Here is a 19687-nt window from a genome sequence, read left to right on the forward strand (position 1 = left end):
TATAATTATATATTCTATATATTGAATAACAAAAGATTGTAATAATTTAGTGTAAATTCTATGGCATTAAGTATTAAGGTATCTAAAGCCAGAGCAGGGAACAGACAGAGACAATGAGGTATACAAAAGCAGACCCCAAATGTGAAAAATTGTAGAACTTGGAGGAAAATTGATAAAAAGGACAAAGTGTCAGCCGGTGAAGCAAAACAAATGAAGATTTAGAAGGAGAGAGGTGCCTGGGTGGTTCAGTCAGTTGAGTATCTGACTTCGGTTCAGGTCATGATCTCACAGTTTGTGGGTTCAAGCCCTACATCAGATCTGTGCTGACAGCTCAGAGCCTGGAGCCTGCTTTGGATTCTGTGTGTCCTCTTCTCTCTGCTCCACCCCCCCCACCGCTTGCAATCTGTCTCTCAAAAATGAATAAACATTAAAAAACTTCAAGGGGGGCACCTGGGCAGCTCAGTTGGTTAAGCAACTGACTTTTGGTTGATGCTCAGGTTATGATCTCACAGTTTGTGAGTTCGAGCCCCATATCGGGCTCTGCACTAACAGCTCTAAGCCTACTTGGGATTCTTTCTCTCTCTGTTTTTCTCTGCCCCTCCCCTGCTCTCCCTCTCTCTCTCTCTCTCTCTCTCTCTCTCTCTCTCTCTCTTTCTCAAAATAAATTTTAAAAAATTTTAATAAAATTTTAAAATTTTTAAAAAGGAGAAACACTATTAGGAGTGCACTCCTACTGATAGTAAACATTGTAAACATTCATAGAGGATGGTGAAGAAATTGGCTTTGACTGAGCTTGTGATTTATTGATGTATTCAACAAATATTTATTTGAGCACCACTGTGATAGGATGCTACAGAATTTCCAGATGTATTAGACATCAACTCTGCTCTCAAGAAGCTTGCTGCAAACTGAGAATTACAGGATTTTGTTACCTAAAACTAGATCAGGAAACTAGTCTGCCCTGTTTTCCTACTCACTGTATGGGCACTAAGATTGGCATATACAGCCAAGTGCTTTTAATGGGGAAAATTATGTCCACATGGACTGTCCCTTTCAGCACAGAAATGGTCCTGTTTGGGTCTGAAATGTTTCTTACATTTTTCTATCGTTTTTAACACAAAGGACATTCTATTACACTTATCTGTTAGTATGTAAGAAATCTGTAACCATTACCTCTGCCCACAATTGTGAGCTGCTGTTGGCATTGTTGATCTGTCGGTATGGCTCCTTCTACAGGGACATGTGTGACCCAAAAGGAGCAGTCTTAGCCATGGAACAGCCCCAAGGGCTTGGCACTCTCAGGAGCACTGCTCTGGAAGGCAGCATGTCAGGGCTGGGAACTCCCATGTATAATACAGTGATCCCTTGTATAAAATCATCCCAGAAAAAAGGCCATTCTAGTCCCTGTTGTGCATTGCATGAGACAACCCATTTCATTTTGGAATGAGAAATGATGCATTCTATCTCTTAGTTCTAGGACTGCCTTCCAGAGCCACATAAGCCTAATTCCTTTTTCTGTAACAGACTTTTAATGATCTGAGGGCGATAACTGAATGCCCATTTATTTCAATGAGTCTGCTTTATGTCACAGTTTCTACACCTTCATCCACATCATAGTCCCTCTCTTCTTCATCAAAATTTTTGTTGAAGCCCAAAGTTTAAGCTTCTAAAATGCCCTCAGACGCTTGTCCCCTCCCTTCTTCCTCCCACAATCAGTTTGAAAAGAACAGTTGGTGAGGGGCCTGGGTGACTCAGTCGGTTAAGCATCCAACCTCAGCTCAGGTCGTGATCTCACAGTTCATGGGTTTGAGCCCCGCGTCGGGCTCTGTGCTGACAGCTCAGAGCCTGGAGCCTGCGTCGGGTTCTGTGTCTTTCTCGCTCTCTGCCTCTCCCCCACTCGCACTCTGTCTCTCTCTCTCTCTCTAAAAAATAAACAGTAAAAAAATAAATAAATAAAAGAACACTTGGTCATACGGAACATGTCATGATTAAGTGCATGATTACTGGATAGACCTAAAATTACAGGTAATGTAAATATGCATGAATAAAACATAAGTGTAAGAACCACAGATATAAAAAAATAAATATACACAAATAGACAGAAAAAAAAACAAGTTATATGTTTTATATATCCTGTGCCCCCATTTTGGTTGCGCCTAGGGAACCTCTAAGATATCACGGATGAAAAAAGCCAGGTGCATAAAATATATATGATACTACCACCTTAAGTTTCATAAAGGAAAAATTATGCATGTGTGTATACTTCTTCTGTATAATATAGCTGGAAGCATATTAAGATACTGGTGGCATTGGTTGCCTTAGGAGGGGGAACTAAGTGAACGAGACCCATGGCGTGTGATCAACTTTTCACTACATATGCTTTTGCAACTTTTGAAATGTTAACTCTATGGATATATATACAGACATAAATAACATTAAAACTTAAAGAAGGCAATAAGTAAAGAAATATTTAAAAAAAGAATCCCAAAGCAGCGCCTGGGTGGCTCAGTTGGTTAAGCACCCAACTTCTGTTCAGATGCTTCTGCTTCATGATCTCACGATTCGGGAGTTCGAGCCCCACATCGGGATCTATGCTGACAGCCTGGAGCCTGCTTCGGATTCTGTGCCTCCCTCTCTCTCTGCCCCTCCCCTGCTCACGTTCTGTCTCTCTTTCAAAAATAAATAAACATTAAAAAACATTTTAAGAATCCCATAAATGTCGGAATAAAACATGCCTGGGGCATTTTCTCTGACAAATAGTCTGAAGCCTTGCCTAGTAATGAACCACAAGGGAAAATGAAATAATCCGAGTTGAGTTCAATCCCCAAATTGCTGACTCTTTTCCAAGATTCCCTACATATACATGGAAACGTAGGAGTAAAGTAATCCTCTTGCTTGATACTCAAAATCACATTTCTATATTAAATATCATTACCTTTACATTTTCGTGTCTTTGTATATTTCAAGCACCCAGAATTACATTGTGCAGGTATGTCCTGGTTGGACGTTTCAAGAAAATTTAAAACTATGGCATTGCTGCCCATTTCAGCAACGTCAGTAACTAATGTGTTCAATAATTTAATGAGATTAACAATGAGATATACATGTTTAAAGACATGGCAAAATAATCTTCAGATTGTACTGTCTCATAAACCAGCTATAAAATAATTTCTTCCATTGTTGAGGTTCAGAATATGACTGAATGACTATAAAATATTCCAATTGCTCTTAGTAAGTCACAAACCAATGAATAATGCACTTCAGATGTCCATGGCCAACCCAGCCAATCCAGGAGTTTGTAATCTGAAATAATTCAATAATAGGTTTGGGAACCATTCACTCAACTACATGTATTACAGACCAATCGTATAAAGAACCATGCCAGCTACATATCAAGTTATACACGGAAGCATTAGGAGTCATTAAACATACTCCATCCAAACTTCCTCATATACAAATCTGTTAATTTAGCACATATTCATTGAATGCCACTATAAGGCAAGCACTGTAACAGGCAGAGACGAAAAATACATGTTAAATAATACGCCCTATGGTCACTGCCTTCTAAAAGCTCACAACTCAGTAAGGAATGGGGGGCGGGAGGAAGAGAGAGAGGCAGAAAGGGAGAAAGAGAGAGAGACAAGCACAAACACTGCAAAACACTATGATTTCTGCTCTACTAGAAACCAACAGATGTGATTCATAAGAATTGCAGTGGCCCAAGACAGGGAAATGTTCATCTACTTGGCAAAGAGAGGAAGGGTGAGAGATCTTTAGAGGATCTACTTCTCGCTGTTAACAGAACATGGGAATGGCAGAGCCTTCAATCAAATTGAAATCTCTGGAGGGGAGCCTGGGTGGCTCTGCTGGTTAAGCATCTGACTCGATTTCAGCTCAGGTCATGATCTCATGGTTTCATGAATTTGAGCCCCACGTCAGGCTCTGCCTGACAGTGCAGAGCCTGTTTGGAACCCTCCCTCTCTCCCTCTCTTTCTCTATCTCTCTCTCTCGAAATAAATAAATAAGTCACTTTTTAAAAAAAATATCTCTGTATTTCCAATAGTATTCATTTTCCACACTGTCCCTAACAGGATGACCAAAGATTATCAATACTTACAGCTGTAGCACACACACACAGGAGTGAGATTTAATGTAAGCCATGTTTTCAAGCTGTGTCTTGCTAACAATTACCTGCTTCATGGAATTAAAAAAGATCTTTTGAACAACTCAAACCTTTGCCAAAAGCGTTTATGACTTACACACGTGCATTGTGTGATATATGTTATGTGTGCACATGTAGTTTCACATAGAAGTTAACAGATACGCATAGCTAGCATTAAGTGTTATTTCAAACCACAAGTCCAATTCAGCTTATTTATAATCACTTTGGTACTGAAAGCTTATTAACTAACCAGCTGTCAGGCAGTGTTGCTACAAAACTCTTATCCCAGCAGGACGTGTAGATTGGAAACAAGGACGAATCTTTTCATTATTGCTGTGTCTCTTATTTAATGGAATGTGTTTCAGAGGGATTATCTGGTTTAATGGAGCTAATTCAATATAAAACTGAGTTGGCTACTTGGAATGTCCAAATAGCCTGTTCTCGTCAAATGTGTGCAAAGCAGTGAAAACCTCTGTTACATTTGACAAGAGGTGAAGTATAATAATGACACTATATTCATGTGTCGGAGGCATTAGTAATAATAATGGATGAGGGTCAGTGAATATTCCCACCCATGGTAATGAGAAGGTGAAGCTTGTACACGGCTGTTGGTATTCTCAAAGCTCCCATCAAGAATGGCCTTTAAAGACAAATACCATATGATTTCTCTTCTATGTGGAATTCGAGAAACAAAACAGATGACTATAGAGGAAGGAAAAAAAGAGAGAGTGAGGGAGGCAAATCATAAGAGACTCTTAACTACAGAGAACAAACTGAGGGTTGATGGAGGGAGGTGGGTGACTAGACGGGTGATGGGCATTAAGAGGGGCACTTGTTGGGATGAGCACTGGGTATTGTATACAAGAGACAAATCACTAATTTCTACTCCCCAAACCAATGTTACCACATATCTTAACTAATTAGAATTTAAATAAAACCTTGGGGGGGGGGGAGAATGGCTTTTAAGAACATTGAAGTATTATTTGTTAAAGTGATGTCTGTGCGTCTTCCTAGAATCAGGTATTCATCACAGAGGTTCTATTCAGCAGTGTACCCTTGGAAATGGGGCTTGTGTGTAATGTTTAAGCACATCATGGCGCTAACAAGGTTCATTCCTCAGTTCCTCAGCCTTTTACGCTGTCACACATGCGGATGAAACTTCTGTCATCTCATGAGCCTGATTTTATTCCATCATCTTTAGGAAACTTAAGACAAACATCAGAACAACAGTAAGGAAGAACACCATATTCTACATCACAGCATGCTAAAGTACAATAAGCCAAAATGCTACAATTTTTCTCCAAGCTGTGTTGGTCCCCAGGCTTTTTTATTTGGTGGATCCAATAGACTGTGGTCACAAGAAGCTGTCTAAGTAAATTTCTCTTTTCATATTCGTTCAATTGCAGATAATACTACAAGTCTAAATGAATGAAAGCTGGTCGTTTTATTTCTAAAAGAATTTATATTGCTAAGACCTAAATCACATTAAAATAATCATACACAGTGTAAGCAAACAGAAATATATACATAGAATACATATGAAATGAAAATTTAGTTCATGAAAAATTATTGTGATGAAATCAAACTCAAAGCCACTGAATCACACATAACTTAGTTGTGATGAAAATTAATTGCGGGGAGCCTGAGTGTCTCAGTTGGTTAAGCATCCAACTTTGACTCAGGTCATGATCTTGAGGTTCGTGAGTTCAAGCCCCACGTTGGTCTCTGTGCTGACAACTCCAAGCCTGGAGCCTGCTTTGGATTCTGTGTCTCCCTCTCTCTGCCCCTCCCCCACTCACACTCTGTGTCGCTCAAAAATAAACACTAAAAATTTAAAAAAAAAGAATAACAAGAGAGCGTATGAATATCTTAAGCAGATACCTATGTAGACCATGATGTTTTCAATACAAAAGGAAAATAAGGGGTTATAAATAAGGTTATAAGGTTAATAAATAAGGAAAGTAAGGTTATAAATTTATCATTTTTTTGGACTGCTTTTCTGGTCATTGATTATGAAATTTCATTTAAGCTTTTAATCCAAAAGAAGTAATTATTTCTTTAAATCTTATGTACAATATCTTAATATACTAAGGAAAATAGTCATGTCACATACGTCTCCAGACTTCATTTAATTATATTTATTTAACTGTAGAAACTTCTTCTCCGGAGTACAGAGAAAATAAAAGTAAGTGAAAACGTATCTCTCTGTCATGAATTGGTCCAATTAATACTAGTCATAAACAGAAATAGCATAGAATAGAAAAAGTTCCCCCTAGCTCTATGATTCTTTGTTTCTTTGAACTGCAAAAATACAGTGTATTTAGAAAGTACTTTTTATGTCAATTATACATGGGTATTATTTCATATATTATAATATTAAATATATCTGTATATTATACTATTAGTTTCTTGGCAGACCTTTGGAATGCATTTTGCATGCCGATTTAAGATTTTTACTTATTTCTAAGTATTAAAGGTAACAAATTGCCTCAAACCACAATTACAATTAGCCAAATATTAGCATGACTTTCACAAATCAGGCTAGAATAATAAAATCTTTCAACTTATTTATTACAGAAGTCAGTAGAAAAAAGATCTAAAATAACAAACCATAATAGAATTTATAGACAAATCAAGGCTTTGATACGAACTATAAACTTTTACTTATTCAATTGTATCAGTGAATCAAAACATCATTTCCATAAAGCATCTAGGGAAAAAACTGTTGATAAATATTTCCTTTTAATAGTTCTCCCCTTGATATGGGTACAAGACTAATTTGTCCGGCACTAGATTTTGCCAAGTAGCAACTGTTTTAACCCTGCTGGAATACTGTCTCCTAAAACAGCAACATAGGAGGCTCCTGAGTTGCACAATGTACGGTTGCACATATCCAAAATTCAAAGTTCTTTATATCTCATGAGGACCATTTCTACTGAATTCATTTGAAAATAGAAAGCAATCGCTTTAAGCCAGGAATTTAAGTTTACCTTGTTTGAAAATAACGTACCTCTAGTTGTTGAATGGTCACGATCTGTGTCCAGAAAACATAGATGCAATAAAAACAAAACTGCACAAGAATAACACCTATCTTTGGTATGTGGAATTACAAATTAGATACTTCATTTGTTTTTTTATTTAAAATTTTTTTATGTTTATTTATTTTTGAGACAGAGAGAAACAGAGCATGAGTGGGGGAGGAGCAGAGAGAGAGGGAGACACAGAATCCGAAGAAGGCTCCAGGCTCCAAGCTGTCAGCACAGAGCCGGATACAGGGCTCGAACCCACCAACTGTGAGATCATGACCTGAGCCGAAGTCGGACGCTTAACCGACTGAGCCACCCAGGCACCCCTAGATACTTCATTTGTAACTAATTCCTTCCAATGAGGTATCTATGTTGTTCCCACAGCCCCTTCTTAGCCAGATCATCCTCTCTTCTCTCTCCTTCCTCCCTTCAGCTCCTGAATTTTCTCTAGCACTTTAAACTCCGTTTCCCCTCCAAATATACCATCAGAATTAATTAAAATGCTCTAAAACTACTCTAATACAGTAGCCAACAGTCATGTGCTACCTGAAATGCAGCTAGTCTGAACTGAGATGTGCTGGAAGTATAAAATTGACACTCAGTTTTCAAGACTTTATGTAGAAAATATAATGTCCACCTAATCAGACCCCCTCCACCTCCCCCTAAGGGAAGGTGACCTTCTCTGAAAAGATCCTTTCTTTTGTTTTGCTAATAATTTCCTGGCCTGACCCTTCTTCCTATAAAAACCTTCCATTTTGTACAACTCCTCCAGGAGTTCCCTTCCAGGTGCTGCATGGGATGCTGCACAATTCATGAATGGCTTAATAAAGCCAATTAGATCTTCAAATTTGAAAATTCAAATTCAAATTTGAATTTCTGCTGAGTTGAATTTTGTTCAACAATATTGATTACATGTTGAAATGACACTCTCTTGTCTATATTGGGTTAAATGAAAAATTATTAAAATTAATTTCACTTTTTCCATTTCACCTTTTTAGTGTAACTAGCAGGAAATTTAAAATTGCATATGTAGGGGTGCCCGGGAGGCTCAGTCCATTAAGTGTCCAACTTCGGGTCAGGTCATGATCTCATGGTCAGTAAGTTCAAGCCCTGCATTGGGCTCTGTTGACAGCTCAGAGACTGGAGCCTGCTTCAGATTCTGTGTCTCCCTCTCTCTCTGCCCCTCCCCCACTCACACTCTGTCTCTCTCTCTCTCTCTCTCTCAAAAATACATAAACATTAAAAAAATAATAAATAAATAAATAAAATGCATATGTAGTGTACGTTATATTTCTAGTGGCACTGCTCTAAGAAGTAAAAGAAACTGAATATTAAAAAGACCAACCCTCTAGGGATGTCAGGGTAGCCTAGTTGGTTTGAGCCCCTTCTGACTCTTGATGGCTCAGTTCTTGATCTCAGGGTTTTGAGCGGAAGCCCCACATTGGCCCCCCACACTGGGTGTGATGCCTACTTAAAAAAAAAAACAAAAACAAAAAACAGACCGACCCACCATAGAAAGCATTTTAGGAATAATCTTATAAGGGTCTTATCAAATTACTTATTACAAAAAAAAAAAAAAACTCTGTCCAAAAAGGATTCGCAAACTAGGGGCTGAACAAGTAAAATATTTCTCCATCCCATTACACGTGTGAATTCTTCATGTACAATTTTGCACCACACAAATTATTAATGCTGAGAAAGAAAGGGTATGGGGGCCAATGTCCACAAGTGGCCCAGCTCTGCAAACCTCTGTGCTTTTGGGAAAGAGCAGAGCAAACCTTGTAGCCCTGGAAGTCAAACATCCTCCAGGGGAATTGAATGCATAACCAGAGCCTTATTAACATAGCCTACAGTTCCCATCACACCCTATAGCTAATTTTCTTATCATTAATACTAATCACACTGTAATTACTTGTGCAAGTAACTATCTCCAGCACAAGACTATGAGCTTTGTGAGAGCAAGAATCCACATCTGTCTTCCTCACGGACATGTCCACAACGCCAGGCAGCATGTATAATAAGGGCTCAATCACTATTTACTAAATGAATGTTTGGTAAAAATTGAATCAAGTAGTTTTTCTGTTCAGTGCACTGGAAGCCACATATCTACCAATGAGTGGCCTAGCTTGAAAATGCTATCAAAGCTTCTCTTTATGGCAGAGATAGAAAAGAGGCAACTGATAATAATAATACAGAAATGATGATATAGTGCAGGCAGCTAGCTAGGTATGTGCAGAGAACTGGATTCTCTGACCATGAAAAAGACAGAAATCACCAACTACCTCCTCACTGAAGTCAGGGAAAACCTGGGGGAGCTCACATGAGCTCTTCCCTATAATCGCTGCCCTAAAGTAACCAATAACTTCATTGTAATACATTTGCAGTGAGGTTTTGACCCTCCCTGCAGGGGATGACTGCTGTGACAATTCCAACAAGGACCATGAAGGGCCAAAATCTCACCCTCCCGACTAGTAGGAGAGATCTCTTAGATGACTGGAGGCAACCTCAGTCAGAGACTGCCCTAATTTGTACCCATAACCCATACGAGTATAAAAAATAAGACAACCCTGGGCCTGCCCAATCGCCCACTTTGAGAGCGCACTTTCACTCTGGCCACTATTAAAGGATTGCTTGCTTGCAAGTTTGGCTCTGAATTCTTTCTTGGCCAAACTCAGGAACCAAGTCCAGAGAACAGGACTCACCAGTAACAATGATATATTAATATTAATAATTAATAATTGATATAATATTTAATATATGAATATAATAATTAACAATAAAAGTGTTTTTTTAATATTTTTTTAACATTTATTTATTTTTTGAGAGACAGAGCATGAGCAGGGGAGGTGCAGAGAGAGGGAGACACAGAATCAGAAGCAGGCTCCAGGCTCCAAGCTGTCAGCACAGAGCCCAACGCAGAGCTTGAACTCACGAGCTGTGAGATCATGACCTGAGCTGAAGTCAGTCGCCTAACCAACTGAGCCACCCAGGCGCCCCTACGATAAAAGTGCTTTTAATAAAAATGATAATAGGGACACCTAGGTGGCTCAATCAGTTGAGTGTCCAACTCTTGATTTTGGCTCAGGTCATGATCTCAGGATCATGGGATCAAGCATCGAGCTCCATATTGAGCATGGAGTCTGCTCGGGATTCTCTCTCTCTCTCCCACTGCCCTTCTCCCCCATTCACTCTCTCTCTCTCTAAATAAAAAAGTTAATAATAATAATAATAATAAAGCTAACATTTACTGAGGGCTTACCAGGTGATACCCATTGTGCTAACCATTTGGCAACATTTCATCCTTTTTCACTTAACACTACAACTAACCAGATGAGTACTATTATCATCATTTTACACACTGGAAGACTGGAATTTAGAAGATTTAAGTAATTTGCCCAAAGATACCCAACAAGCAAGTACTAGTAAAAGGATATAAATTTAGTCTGATTCTAGAACTTAAGTCTTAACACTATGCAAGATGATTCCCAGGACATTTGAGAATCTGAGAAGCAAAACGCCTCCCAAAATTGTCCTGAGGGATAGAATGCAGGAGTATCTATCCATAGGTGTCCATCCCCCAATGGAGGGTCATTGCTCTGTCAGGCCTCTGCCGCATCAGAAAAACAGAAAGCAAAAAACACAACGTAAGCTTGAGGCCAGACACTGGCAGCAATAAGTGATCCGGTGAGATTGAGAAGACATATGCATCTCTACAGAATATCTAATTCCCAAGGCTTAGTAGAATCAGCGAGAGAACCCGCTGCAGCAACTTATGCTGAGGCCATAGTTGACAGCCATCTTCTTCCTCTTCCAACTTTCATTCTAGATATATTTCGCCCTTGGCCAGCACCACAGATGACTGCTTACCTAGTGGGGTGACTGAGACATTTGAGCCTTTAGTTGCTTTGCCCTCATGAGGCTATTATTGCTGTAGTTGCCTTGTAGTTGCCTTGTATTGCCTTGTAGTTGCCTTCAAGTTCCATGCCTTGACTGGGCATGGAAACACCAAGAAACACCTCAATGAATCCCCTAGCTTTGTAGACACAGATTCTCCTTGTCCTCACTAAATAGAGTAGCATTTGTAATGAACAGGTCTGAGAAGAATCCAGGTCTCTTCTCCACCTGTTCGCCCCACTAGTATGAGGTACCCAACTAATCAAGCTGTAGTTATAACTTCAGTTTCAGTGGCTCCTCTTATGGTCTCTGGTAGGAGAGTTCTTCTGTGGAGATTAGAACCTCTAGTAGAAGACTAGGAAGCAGAAATTCTGCAGTTAAGTCACTGGGAGGCAGTGTGAGAAAGGCCAATATTATTTCCACTTCTTGGTTCCCAGACTCATATATTCAAGCTCTTTGGGGGCACAAGATCATATCTATCAGCTGTTTTTGTTTTGTGCATGTAAGTATCCGGGATGATGGCCTTCCAATTCGATCAGGATTCCTGAGTGGGAGATATGATGGACCATGCCAATGTCCTATTAGGCCAGCTGCCTCCAGGGGATGCAATATACAGTAGGACCCATATAACCCATGGTCGTGTACCCATTGTGACACCTCTTTACCATAAAGTCGGTCCCTTACTCAAAGGCAATGTGTCAGAAAATCAGGTATCTTGTAAGTCCATCAGATTGTAGTGCTGGCAGAGGCATTGGGAACAGGACCAATCCATAACAAGGAAGGTGTCAATTCCTAAAGGATAAATCCCTTCACTCTCCAGGAAAGACGGGCTTTTCTGTAATCAATCAAGTGGCTGGCTGCTCTCCTTTCAGGATTTACTATCAATCTTTGCTGCTGACACACTGGATATTCCAAGAGCTATACAAGCTTTAGTAAGCAGGAGCTTTTGCTGTGGAGCCAGACATGCACCCCATCCTTAACATCATGGCTCCTCTGTTCATGAGAGTATCAGGCAAGCACTGAATCAGCTGAGGACAAAGGCTAACTAATACACATTGGACTTGCTTGCTGAGTGCCTCCTCTGTGATAAAGATTCTATATGGGGCATAAAAATAATATATAAAGGTTCATGAACTTTGTGCAGACACCCTTAGATCTATCCACATGCCTCCTCCAAAGCTCCTTGTCTCCAATCTGCTGATTTTGTACCATCTTCACCCCTGACCAGAAATAGACACTAATTAGGAGGGAGCGGCCATTTCTCCCTCCATACTAAGTAGACAATCAAGTGCTCACAGCTCCGTCCAATGGGGGCATTTCACCCAAATGTCTTCTTAGGGCCATCCCTGAGTAGGGCTACAGAAAAACAATACATTGTCAGCTCAAACCAAGCTATTTAGCCAACCAATGCATGTATAAGGTCTGTGTTGTTGCTCTTGCTATTGTTGTCTCTTTCATTACTTCATCTTCAGAAGCCTGTCCTAAAGCCATAGATGTGAGCTGACTGAGAGGCACTGGGGCAATAGAGGTAAGTGATATCTAACTTACTTTGCCCTCTGGACCTCCTCAGGCCTGATCCTTAATGTACCATTTTGCTCTTACAGCAGATTGCTGTTCTACTTGCCTAACCTTATGACTCAGTGGGTCTGAATTTGACAACAGCTAGCTCATGATGGGCACCAGTGCTTTCATAGCCACTTGATATCCCACAGAGATAACCCAGTCTCTACCAGCCCCCAGGAGTATTGCAGGAGCTTATCAAAATCAAGCAGTTTTCTGTAGTCTACACCTTGGATCTTCTATTGTTTTCCAGAGGTTCCAGTTAACATTGTTATCTACAATAGATGCCTCCAGCCCCAATGAATCTACTGGGTCACACAGGTCAAGTGCAGAAAAGTTTATACTTCAGTACTGCCTGGATCTGCTACAGAGCAGATCTGGGCCACATTCAGAGCTGAAGGTTTTTTGAGTCATCTAATGAATGGATTGAAGCAGCATTCCTAAATGTGGTATATGTGGCCTCCCAAATCAAGGAGTCATCAGTGCAATTTCTCTCTCTCTCTCTCTCCCTCTCTCTTTCTCTCTCTCTCCCTTCAATAGGGACTGCAAAGTGCAATACATTTTCCTTCACTTGAAAGGATGTAGCCAGTGCTTCTGTGCCCCATGACATGACATTCCATCAGCAAATCTCTGACTTAAGCCACAGCTTTGTTGAACATGTTTGTGGGAGCTCAGATTCACTTTTCACTTGCAATCTTTCAGCTCAAGCAGACTCTGTGAGTCTCTCTGCTTCCTGCCCCAGGGTCTCCCCTGAAACTATCGGTGTCTTTTAGACAGGGCTCATGTATGTTCTGAAATCCAAACTCCGGTCCTAAACACATTGCATTCCTGAGAGAACTGAGCGCTGTTGTCTGGAGCAACCACCTCTATATGAACCCCAGTACTCCCTCTCCTCATTCTCCCTCTTCCTCTCCTTCTTGTTTGCCCTCTGCTTCCTGAGATGGCTTTCCAAAGAAATTACCTGCACACAAGTTCTTGTCTCAGGTCTTATTTCAGGTGAAACCAAACTAAGAGAGGATGCCACCAGCTCCTAAATCATTAGATGCCCCCAAGTCAGGCAGATTCTAAATCCTCATAGGTTTTATCTCTCACTCTCTGGCACTCTCCCTAGAATATCTTCCTAGAATATCCAGCACTTGCCTCCTGTTATCTCTGTCCAATGAGCATGATGTCAATGATATAGATAGAGGACATCATGACAGTCAAGGTTCCTGCAGGACTCCATATTGACGGAAAGCAGAAAAGTTATCCTATCCCTGGAAAAAGACAGTGAATATGTACTTAAGTATTTTTCATAAAGGAGTGAAGTGCTTTTGTTCTGCTTTATGGATGGGACATTTGCCAGCTCAATAACCATATAACAAGTATGAAAGGCTGTTTTAGCTATTTTAATAAAAATATCACATCTGGCACAAGAGCAGCTGTTATTGGAGCTATCGCTTGGTTAAGTTTCCAAAATCTACCAAAATACACCATGCTACTACTAATTTTTTCAAATACCAAAAGATGAATTGAATGGGTTATGACAGAGATCATCATCTCTACATTTTTTAAGTGTTTACTGATGCAATCTCTACAACCCCTCTCGGGTGCAATAAGCTTCTGGTTTTTTATTCTGGTTCAGGGAGGAGAAATGATTTCAGGAGCTTTACCTTGGCCCTTCCTAGCATAAGAACTCTTACAACAGGTCAGAGAGGGATCTATCAGTTGCTAAGCATGTCAGTACCAATTATACCTGGGGGAATCCATAGACGCAGTGGACACACTATGACGCAGATTTAGTCCCTGTGTAATTCACTTTCCACAGTGTGCTTCTCCTTGGGAAAATGGCTTTTGGTCCCTTGGGGAATGTGTTGGGAACATTTATTGTAGGTAATTTGTAGTGGCATTGCAGGGTTCTTCCTCAAGGGACCTGGCTTCCCCCTCACTTGATGGGTCTGAATGTGAGGTTACTCGTATTAAGGCAGTTAATGTCAGCCTTTTGCTCACTACTTCTTCTGTTTGTTTTTATGGCTACTCAAGGTGAACAATATGCTTAAATACACATCTGCCTTACCGTTAGAAAGACTTTGACTGTGAGCCTGCAGACCAAGGCAACCCGATGCCACTCTGGTTTTGCTACTAGTTTTAGTAATTGCATCCACCTTCTGTTGGCTAAATGCTACCACAGGGCTTTTGCTCTTCTGGAATCCTCTCACCCCTGTCATCTTCCGCTGATTATTCGGGATCCTTGTTCCATGGAAGCATCTCCTACTTCAGCCTGGGCTTATAGAGGACCCTAAACTTCTCAAAGAATATTCATTATTGCTTTATTGAAGGCAGTGCCCACCTAGCCTTCCCAGGCAATATAGTCACATGTCGGGTTCTTTTTTCTCCCATTAAAAATTCACTCCAAAAATACCACCTCCCTGATTCCTTCCTCAATATTCTGTCAAGACCATTTTGCCAACCCTGTTTCATTTACTGGGGGCTTCCACTGCATTTAAGCTTCAATGAACCATCTCAGCAGGGCATGGGGACTGCCTCTAGTTGACCTTGCCCAGCTATTAAATTGAATCATGGAGATTACTAATATGTCATTAAACCCTCCATTATCCAGCCTGATATTTTGTCCCCTTTCCCTACCCCACAAAGTCCAATACCTGCAATAACCACTCCCAGATTCTAGCCTGTGTCCTCTGGATTGCTGCCGGTTCTTATCAGCTAGATCTAGTGATTCTTTGGGTGACAAAACCATTTCCTGCCAAAGAAGGGACTGCACTTCCCCACTAAGGCTATAATAAGAGCCCACCTTAATTTTTAGTCTGGAGGCAATGAGGAGAGATTGGAGCAGATCTTGATGATAAGCATGACCCTGTCAAGCACCTGTCTCTGATAAGGTCTTTTCATGGTCTTCAGGTGGGGGTGGGAGTGATTTTCCCTAAACAAGGGTGTGTGTGTTGGAGGTGGGGGGCAGGGGTAAGGGTTGCTTCTACTAACCCAAAGGGATTAAGGGAGTTTCCAGGTTTAAGGTTCCCAAGATCACCCACGTAACTTTCCCCTTCTTAGTCTCAGGATCCTTCTTCTCCCCTGACCCTAACATTAGAGACCCGTCAAAGATACACATTGGATTACCAAGCAGCTCTGCCACCCTTAGAATTAAATCTTGAACATGATTTTAGCACCCTGTCCTGTGGCTGCAAGAGATGAGGGTCTCCTTAAATGCTGATACATCTCCCAGTGAGCCCTGAGCTGAGAGCTGGCTGACCATGAAAGTTTAAAAAAAAAAAAAAAAAGCCAGCAAATTCTGCCATCTTCTAAGTGTCCTTATCTCTTCCCACTCAAATGCTAGAGCTACCATGCAGACCAGTGTTTTATCTTCACCTTCTGTCCACCACATCTAAGAAGAGCCTTAGTGATGGTGATACCCCAGCACACCCGGACGTATCGGTGTCGCCATCTGACTAGTGAGTCACCTGAGGGGCTGCATTTGAGACTTTCTTCCTACACTAACTTTCTTAGCTTGGTTTCCCTAAAAAGCGTAACCCAAGACAGCTGCATGTGTGTGCCCAGGCCATCTGGAAGATGATCCCAGTGAGAAGCAGTGCAGGAATGAAAGGAAGGTATAGGAAATGGTCTAAGAACGCAGTTTGAAAGTTGCTGCTCTGGGCAACCAGGATACAGTTTCCCCAGGACCTCTTGAGAAGCGCACAGAATGGCCCTCCAGAACTGCCTCACTAAAGGGTAAGAGCAGGAGGCTTTACCCATCGGGGACTGTCACCCGTTGGTTGAAGGACAACCCAGGAGTGAGTTGTTGTCATGGGAGTTAGCAAACTTTTAGAGGAGACTCCGGGCAGACAGCAAAGAATGATAGAGAAAGGAAGCCATCAGGGAAAAGTGACAAGTTTGCATGAAACCGACCCCACAACCAAGTCCAAAATTGGAGGTGATGCTCAGAACATGAGTCAAGACACCACAGGCTTTTGGCACAATAGGACTATGAATTTCTTAGGAGTCGACAGTCAGTTCATTGCTGCACATCTTCAGTTTCCCACGGTGGTCATCACTAGGGCATCACAATGATGTAATGGAGTCAGTACTTGTTAAAAACTGACTCAGTAACAAGTACTACCCAGTCTGTCATTCACCTCACATCTGACATGTAAAAATATTGCACTGGCTGTATTTCTTTGCTAGGGCTGTCATAACAAAATACCAGAGAATGGGTGGCTTAAGCCACAGAAATTTATTTCCTCAGAGTTCTGGAGGCTAGAAGTTCGGGATCAAGGTACTAGTAGGATTGGTGTCTTCTGAGGCTCCTCTCCTCTCTCTGGCTGTCTTCACATGACCCTCCCTCTGTACATGTCTGTCCCCAGATCCACCCCCCCCCTTTTTTTTTGACAACTGCTACATTTCACCTTTTCTCCTCTTTTCTGCTTTCTGTTAAATGATTGCTGTTCTTCCTTTAAATGTGTTTAGTGATTCCCTGAACAGTCATCCAGGTAGATAATATGCAAACCCCAGCTTGTCCAAGAAAAATAGCTATGAGTCCTCCACCAGCTTCCATAGCCTCCTGGATGCAGACCTCTTGATTCCCAATTCCCTGGGTTGTTTTTCTGGTTTGGTTTGGGTTGGTCTGGTTTGGGTTTTGAGGATGTCCAGACATTAAATTCCATGTCATTTTCAGTATTTTCTTTTTCATAGCTTAAAACAAATTCCAACTATGCTCTAAATGTATTTGCCAGTCCGTCTGGAATTGATAATAGCTAACGGATACAATCTAGGAAGGATGGAATTTGCTAGTAAAGAGGGAAATGATACATGAGCCTTCGGTGAGGCAAGGCTGAATTTTCACACACCAGCTATTAGCTGCTTTCCTGTCTTAGTTTTGCTCGTGGAGATCAGCATATTAGCATTACTGTAAATCCGATTACTGCCTGTTTAATGTCTCTGTTTATTTTGGTTGATTCTGCTCGGACTGCCTTCCCTCCCCTTTCCCCCATTTCAAAGCCATTGGAATCCTCATCATCTAGGTTCTTCCCTTTAGAAGAAGCCTTCATAAGCCATGCCAGCCAATACTTTACTTTTTCTGGATTTCCATACTCCTGTCCTAACCCTCATTTGGCACTGCATCTTGGTAATTCACTCAGCAACTGAGTGCAGACTGTACCAAGCACTCTGTTCTAGATGATGGCAATACAGCTGTGACTGAGACAAAATCTCTGCTCTCATAATACATGGGGGAGGCGCAAACAGCAAGCTGCTGAATGGAAACTGGAAGTAGAGAAATAAAGGGGAAGTAGAAAGTCCTGTCAGAAAGGCTATGGTAATTGTCCAGGCAGAAGTAGAGGGTAACTTATGATGTCCCTTGTACAATAAGTTGTTCTATGCTGACATTTACCTTTTCTTTTGTGCCCACAACTCCTTGAGGGCAAGGAACCCATACTTGTAATTTATGGATTATGTATACAAACTCTGCATATGCCCATTTAATAGGTGCTCAATAAAGAACTGTTGTTCAAATGCCTTTAAGTCCACATTATTCAGGTAACAGTATGGCATCGTTAATGGCTTTGTCATTTACTGTCTCAGTGGGAAATTAAAATTCTCTAAGTCCTAATTTCAACATTTATAAAATGCTGATAACACTGACCTTGTACCAGGTTGGTAAGGATTAAATAAAAATGCCTAGCCACACTCACCTCGCTTATACTAGGAGATATCTGCCAGTCTTTGATATAAACCCTCACACCCAAGACAAAATACAAATGTTGCCCTTTCTGTATAATGCCTGTGAAATTGTCAAAGCTGTGCGAAACTGACTTGATGTTAACATATACATTAATCCAATCCATCCCTCTATGGGTATCCAAATCATGCACTCAAAAAATGTTCTGGCTTCCTTACAGTAATCTTTGCCTTCCGGGCCACCTTAGTGTTACCTAAAGCTATCGCAGCTATCCCATCTTGGGGTTCATGTCATTACATCTCAGCGACCGCAGATGTAACCCTAAATGCAGGATAAATGTTTAGTGTTGATGGCTGGCAAAGCTACGGGATGTATGTACATTCTGAGCAGTAAGTGACATTGTGTTAACAATGCTGTCAACTTTCGTGTCACGTTGGAAGGCCTGGGGTTGCTGTAGCTACAAGGTGAATTATAACGTCAGAAGCAACCCAAGTGCGACTTCAGTCCGCTGTCACCAGAAAGCAGGTGCAAGTCAGGCAAGAACATAATAGAGACAGGGTGACTATGCCATCTCATCTGCATCAAGAGGAGGGAAGAGGAAACCCCAGTGTTTCTAATTCCGGGTTCAAGATTCTCCACTAGTCTTCCTTCCCAAATATCAGCAAAGGCCCATGGCAGTGGAAGTGGCCCCCAGCGTGGTGGCCCACGGGGGGAGGGACCCGGGAGTACGAGGCCGAAGCAACCCGGAGGCTGCAGAGGCTCAGAGACCAGCAACAAGCGAAGACCGATCAAAGGATAAGAACACTCTACCCGATCGGCGCTCCCCGCTCCTAAGCAAATTTTAGTGGGCGCAGGAACGCACTCCGGGCACCGCAGCGCCCACCTTGGCTGCGCTCTACCCAGGTTCCTGAGAAGACAGAGCATGCGCGAAAGGTAACCGCGCCCTCGCCGCTAGAGACCCCTGGCCGGCGAGGGGGCGGGGCCGCACAGCTGCGCACGCGCGCGGGGACACGTAGGCGGAAGTGGCGCGCGGGCGCAGGCCAGGCGAACACCTTGCGAGGAGGCGGCGGCCGCTGTGGAAAGTGCAGGGGTAGGCGGAGAGGAGAAGGAGGTGATGGCGACCTGGGGAGGGGGAGACCGCTCCGTCTGGCAGGCGCCACCCGGGCTGGGGTCACCTTTTCAGGTGGCTTAACGGCTCTGGAGTGGACGTGTACCCCCGGCTCTTCGCCGTGTTCGGGACCCAGACCCTCCCCTCCCCAGAGAACCTGGACACAGCTTATCTTCCTCATCTATAACGAGCGTGCGGCGAGGGGATTGAGGGCAGGATGGAGGGCGGGGATGACTTCCTTTTTTAAAGAACGGAAACCTGGCACGGTT

At 41.9% G+C, this 19687-nt stretch overlaps 1 protein-coding gene across 5 annotated transcripts in view; it reads left to right on the forward strand.

Moving 5' to 3' along the window:
* Positions 1-19315: 19315 nt before the first annotated feature.
* The window catches only part of SLC35B3 (solute carrier family 35 member B3), a 28023-nt gene continuing 27651 nt past the window's right edge, over positions 19316-19687 (forward strand). For 3 of the 5 annotated variants that reach the window (XM_043590849.1, XM_043590848.1, XM_043590851.1), the window contains exon 1: positions 19326-19400. The gene's annotated coding sequence lies outside the window, so the exon portion shown is untranslated. Of the gene's footprint in view, positions 19401-19687 lie in introns of all 5 variants that reach the window. The other 2 variants (XM_043590850.1, XM_043590852.1) reach the window with 2 other exon arrangements.

Source organism: Prionailurus bengalensis, chromosome B2, assembly GCF_016509475.1.
Source record: "Prionailurus bengalensis isolate Pbe53 chromosome B2, Fcat_Pben_1.1_paternal_pri, whole genome shotgun sequence".
In the NCBI taxonomy this organism is placed as follows: Eukaryota; Metazoa; Chordata; class Mammalia; order Carnivora; family Felidae; genus Prionailurus; species Prionailurus bengalensis.